This window comes from Corapipo altera, unplaced genomic scaffold, assembly GCF_003945725.1.
Source record: "Corapipo altera isolate COAL_440 unplaced genomic scaffold, ASM394572v1 0, whole genome shotgun sequence".
NCBI lineage: Eukaryota > Metazoa > Chordata > Aves > Passeriformes > Pipridae > Corapipo > Corapipo altera.
This window is the reverse complement of record NW_020884872.1, coordinates 56,204,202-56,210,642: the sequence shown is the minus strand read 5'-3', so window position 1 is coordinate 56,210,642 and position 6,441 is coordinate 56,204,202. Positions and strand designations below refer to the sequence as shown.

General features: G+C 42.3%; 1 long non-coding RNA gene across 1 annotated transcript; it reads left to right on the top strand.

Annotated features, from left to right (window-relative positions):
* The first annotated feature begins 3,596 nt into the window (after nucleotides 1–3,596).
* Nucleotides 3,597–6,137, top strand: LOC113949703. The gene is made up of 3 exons (XR_003528529.1): nucleotides 3,597–3,756; nucleotides 4,746–4,836; nucleotides 5,969–6,137. It is a non-coding gene; the product is annotated as an uncharacterized LOC113949703 (long non-coding RNA).
* Nucleotides 6,138–6,441: the final 304 nt, after the last annotated feature.

Sequence of the window (6,441 nt, the reverse complement as noted above, 5' to 3'; positions counted from 1 at the left end):
AAGCACTAGTGTCGAGCCCCCTGGACATGTCAATCACTTTTTGGGGGTCATATATTTAGGAGAAAACTGTTAAAAAAAGTTGTAATAAAAAAAAAAAAAGGGAACAGAAAAATCAATTTCGGTAACCCAGGAATCAAGTGTGGATGGGTTGCTCTGAGAGGGAATCAGTGATGCTGAAGAAATTCTGCCCTGAAATACAAGGCTAGGAAAGCACAGTGGTAGGTCTGGGGTAAAAAGAGATTTTTCCTGCCAAGTTGCTGCTTACTGTGCTGCTGGCACCGGGGAGGTACTGCTGAATACGTTGGGCAAATTCTGGAGCAACACAAAGGGAAGGCAGAAATAAGATACATGGACAAGTGTCATCAGAGCCTCCATGGGAAGCCCCAGAGAGCCAGAAAGGGAACATACACAACAGTTGTTTTCTGCTTGTGTTTGTGGCTTTGCAAAGGAATTGTCATTGTCTGTCAAGAACTACAGCCTTTCCTGCATTGCTAGGAAATGGTGCAAATGTGGATCTGCATAAACAGAGCTGTGATCTTACCTACTTTTGTAGGACAGCCCTGCTTAGTTACCATATGCAGAAACCCAGTTGTTTTAACAAGTACCAGAACACAAACCCCCAGTCAGTCTTTTTTTTTTTTTCATGTAACTTTGTGTTTCTTTTATTAGTTATCACTAATTAGTTGTCACCCTAATTTTAGAGTGCAATAAGTCCCTAAACAGTGGTTGCAGGCAGTTTATACTGTGTCTGAGCTTTACAAGCAGTTGAAACAGCTAAAAAAGTACTCTGTGTGGAACAAAAGTAATTTTATAATCTCACAAATAACTGGTTTCAGTTCTTTTTCTTTCAGTGTGGCTTTTTGTAAAAGCCAGCAATAACAAAAAGTAACCTTCCTCTAACTTTTTTTTTTCTAGGAGGAAAAGGGTTATGAAACCTGATATCCATCTTGGGAAAGTTATGACCGACTGGAAATGTTATGAAAGCATTAAATTAAATAGGCCAACCAGGCAAAGCAATGCTATTCAGAGACAAGTTTTTTAGAACAAAAGGAATTGTTGCCTAAGACAGTGTACAGACAACGTGTGTTGCTGACTTTGGTGGGTTAGCTCAGATGCTGAACCCTCTCTCTTACACTGACAATCTCAGCTTACATCTCTTTTGATAACTGTAGCAAGTGACTTTTCTCTAGTGACCAGACTGAGAACACTCGAGATTCGCAATGGACAATAGCATGGCATGGAGTTACACTCCAAACCCTAATGCAACCTGAATCTGCAGTTTCATTCCTAAGGATGCATTGCCAAAACCAAAGATCACAAAGGTGTGCATAAGTCATAGATAAATCCAAGTTTAGGGGAATTTATAATGTTGTCAGTTGTAGATTAAAAGGTCTGTTTTGCACCTGCAGCTCTGTAAGTGACCACAAACAGTGAAGAATCATGGTGGCAACCATCAGTGACCTGTTAAAGGATATTAAAGGAAGAAAATTCTTTGAAGTGTTTCTTTCTTCACTAAGCATTGTTTTTTTCCATCAGTCTGTGAACTGGTTCACTCCAACTGCAGAATCCTGGGATATGATGCCAGCTGAATCTGTTGTGAAAACAATCTGGAGCTAAATGTGACCTGCATGGAACTGGCATCTTATTCCATCTCTGTTCTGCTGTCCTTATCATCATCTTCCTATGGATACACAAAATATATATATAGCTGTTGTTCAGCAAAATCTCATTCAAAGTGATCCAGCTGCAGAAGGGTGTTAAAGGCCCAAGGGCTCTAAGTCCTGCCCTAAATCAAAGCTGGCACTCTGACATCTGTTTGGCAGGAGCTGATTCCACTGCAGATGGTCCCTCCATTGAGAAATGTGTGGGAAAACATTGACACACTGTGGCCAAACAGATAAAATGCAATTTCTGAAATTTTGTGAGGTTTTCTTGCTTTCATCTGTTTTACCAGACAGAAACGTAGTAAAGATCAGTTTGTAGCTTTTATTCTTGTTGATAATTTCCAGTATCTTTTCAGTCAATTTCCTTTATTCGTATAAGATATCCTAAACATGCAAGCTAAGACAAAAACTATAAACAAATGATAAAATAAAACCTTGTATCCCTTGAATCTGAGGAGCACTGAGGGTGAGACTCCACTGTTGCTTTGGAGCCTGGCAAGTTGTGCAAAGCACATTTTCAGGTCCATGCTTACATTTTCATTCTAATTACTGTTTCTCCTGTGGAACTGGAATGAGGGAAGGCTGCCTTAAGGGGAACTGGATTTGTGTATTGTAAAATTTCCTCCAGACTAATCTAGAGAGATGAACTTCATCAGCATACCTACAAGGTATAACTTTTTTATGTCCCATAGAAGTAACAGATAAGGTATTACCTGTATTATATTTAGTGCAGGTAGTCAGTATGGTTAAGCATCATTAGATGGTTTCTGTAGGGCTTCCTCTTGCTAGCATATACTTGCTTTGCTCTGTTACATCCTGAAACGGTGGACAGGACAAAGGGTTGTCCCTGGGTATCTCCTTCAGTTTGTTTATAGGTAGGTGATAATAAAGCAGGAAATGAAAGACTTGCCCAAAGCGTTCTAATAGGAACATAGTCTCTGTACCCCTGTGTGGTTGCAAGCTATATGGTACATGCCTCCAGTAGGGTCGCCCATACCAGACAGATCAAAACCATAGGACCAGATTTAATACATTCTTGGGCAGGATGAGCTCGTTAGCCTCCTGGCAGTCATCCTAGGAGAAGGACAACTCCAATCCCAAACCCGGGCAGATGGAGCTCGCTTAGCCCTGTAAGGCCATCCATCTAAGAGAAGGTCACTCTAATCAAACCTACATCCTGAGGACCTCACTGCCACCGTCCAAGCTCGCTCGGCCCCGGCAGATGAACCTTAGGATTAAAGGGTGGGTTCAGTTCCGCGCACACTGTGTCTCACCTAAAAAATCCATTGCGCAGGCTTGAAGGCTTTACCCTCTTGCTAGCAGCCTAAGGAATACTAAAAAGCAAAAAAAACCAGTCTTTGCTTCATGGCTTTCACAAATGGAGAAGCAAATAGTAGGATCTGAGAGAGGATGGAATAAGAGCCTCTTTTTGGCACTCCTAACATGGATATTTCTGTAAGTGTACCCGTTTTTTGCTCTTTTTTTTTTCCCACTACAAACATTAAGAATAACGAAGAATTGAGATTAAGGCCTTTCCAGATAGTCAGAGCTGTATTTTAACTAGTTTCTAATGTGAAAATGACATGTATGCAGTGTGTATCATAGATGTGTAAATGACCCTAGCTGGGATAGAGACCAACTGTAAGAAGAAGAGCTAATGAATTGTTTCAGGAAAGAGAGTGATGGTGTCAGGATAGGTAAGGATGCCAAAGAAGCTTAGTTTTGAATTGCCCTGAGGAGATAAAGCTAAGATGTTAGAGGTCAAGGAGGAAGAAATCTGTGAAGCAATCTGTGAATTTAAGACATAAGACATAAGATAGAAGATAGAAGAATACAGAGCATTGCCAATTTATGTGGAAAAAACAATTTGGGCGGCACTTGAATACATGAGTCTACAGAGAGGACCTGCTGGAGGCCATAGCCACATGTAGGGAAGGTCTTTCAGTGAGATTTCACATCCTGTAGTTTTCAAATTTAAACCTATGAACTGAGGGGCAACTTGTGAGGTTGTTCTGCAAGGCAGAGCTCAGAAGTAACCTCTTCTCCTTGGAGCTTAGCCAAACACTCCTGGCCAAACACCTTTGGGCAACTGGTAGGCACCACAAGCTCTATTTTTTCTCTTGTGGTTTGTCCGTCTCACTGACAGCAGGGTGCTCTGACATGTAGAGCAAATGAACATCCAGGCCCAGCTGTGTTGAGCAGGACCTCACACCTGTGCACATGTTTATGTCCTATGGGCTGCCATCATTCAACACAGGGATCTCAGCAGGCCAAACAGTTGAGGACTGAGAATAGACAAGGGCCAAGTTTTCTCCGTGGAAAACTGTGACTTGGCATCAGTGAGGGCATAGCAGGTGACTTTTTGTGCTTTCCAGCTAGAGTCATTCCCTACTGGGAAGAGTTAACTGTGATAAGTGCAAAGCTGACAGCATCTCAGCTGCCAGTTATGCTACCAAAAAAGCATTTTCCTTCATCAAATGTTTGTCCCGAGAAGAAAGGGGAAAACAAAGACCACAGGAGAGTGGGGCTGTGAGAACAATGTCCTATTTCCAACCCCACCAGGAATGCCCTGGAGGTAGCAGCATCCCTCTCAGAGTGTTTGATGAACACCAGAAGGACAGGTGCTTAACGTCTGCTGTGTGTTTTGTTGTGTGAATCTTGTCGCTCTGAACTTTTGGGTATTGGTACAACTACGAGTCATATCTTGTCAAGAGACATCATTGCAGGCAAGCTTTTCTGGGGCACGTTAGAGCCTGTGGCAGTCTTGTGTAGCCTTCAGACTATGCTAAGCCATCTTTCAAGCCTCTGGGAATTTGTCTCGGGAGGAAGCAGCTTGCCTTCAGCTGCTGGCTCTCACAGCTACCCATTGACCCTGATGGAACAGGCAGCTTCCTGGGCACATGCCAAGTGAACCAGTCTGTTAGCAGGAGAGTACTGGGTGAGTTTTCTGTGGACATGCCAGAAATGAGGGGCAAAACAAGAGAAATGGACCAGGATGCAGAAAAGAAAAAGGCCAAACTTCTCTAAGCCTGAACCATTGCATTTGGCTTTTCTGTGATTTTATCTTGGGGTCCTTGCTAGGTCAAATCCAGTGATCCCCTGCAGGTCTGCAAGGAGCTCTCACAGGCCAAACTCAGAAGTCCCCTTCAAGATGACTGTCAGCCGGAGACAGGTGGGCTATCCAGGTCAAGACATCCGCCTGCGTCCAGGGCCTCCTTCAAGTCCCAGCAGGCTTCTTCACCAGCTGCTAGTCTGAACATCCCCTCCATTGATGGTCCTTCCACAGATGATATAGTGAGGAGATCCTGCAGGAAACATGGGCAGGGCTGGGTGAGTGGTGGCTTGGTTGGTGACCTTTCTCAGAGACGCAAGCACGTCTGGATGGGGAGGCACGCTCTGCCTTTGCTGGGCTGAGATCTACTTGTTGCTCCAAGTAGATGCCGTTAGAGGAACACTCACAGTAAGGACTAGGTCTACACCTGTTAATCCTGGCTCTGCTAAGGGTTGTCTTCCTGGAGCTGCCTTCTAAAGAAGTGACACAGGTTGGACAAAATGACAGAGAATATAGTGATCAGGACAAAATCCCAGTTACTGGAATATTTAAGGCACAGGAAGGAGGAGGGATTGTGTCCTATAGTACTAATTCTAATTATTGCTCTTTGTGATGATTATCTAGGAAACAGGGAAACGTATGCATAAAAAACAGCAAAGAAATAAATTGACTGAAATTCTTTGACACTATAAATGGAATTAGTAAGCACTGCATTTGCTCCTGAGAATCTGGAGACATGAAACATGAGACAAAAACATTTGTTCTGTCCACGGAAAACATAGCTGGGATAGGGGCTGTTCTTGTCTCTGAACACAATTGCTGAACTATTTAACATCTGGCCTTTCTACTCCAGCAAGAGACTCTCTCAAAGCTCATCTTGTCTGCTTTTAGAGTCTTTTCTTTCATTCTTTCTTAAGCAGACTTGCATTTGCTCCTATATATTATTTAGTGAAAATACTATGCTTTTGTAACATACCTGTGGGTGAAACAGACTCTGTAGGCACAGTTTGCACCCTGTATTTGGAACAATTGGCATGAAGAAAGAAAATAGGCTGCAATACAGAGGGTATAAGCATGGAAAGCAATAAAAGGAATATAGAGTTTCCTGTATTTGCCCATGAATTACTGTATTCTATGCCATAGAAAACCTGAAGGAAATTATCAATAAAACTGTGCCCTAGTTGCATCCTTTTTTCTGGCTTTATTTCTTTTTTTCCCCTTCTCTTCTGGGTTCTTTTTTTTTTTTTTTTAGAAGCAGCCTTCTTCTGTAGCATGTGAGAGAGTGATGCAATCAAGACTCCATCGCATCATATTTCAAATACTCAGTTGCTCACTGAATGGTAGAATCTCCACTCTTGCTTCCTGTATCTATATTTTAGTTTACTTAAAATAAATTATATTAGTATGAAAGTCTGGTCAGATGAAACAGATTTGTGTCACAGCTACCTATCAACTCTTAGAGAAGATGAGCAGTAGCAAAGGCAGAAGAAACACGAAAAGATCAAGCAACAGTTCACTCGACCCACTGGTGTGTCTAAAAATACCAACTACGTTGATCTGAAAGTACAGTGCAATATGTGAAGGAAGATTTTCCCAAAATGGTGAACAAACAGAATAAGGAGCCACACACCAATATAACTTATTTTAAAAAATGAAGAACTTGGACAGAAGGATGACTGTCGGGCAACAGCACACACTTTAGGGTGTGCAAACAGTCCCCTGAAG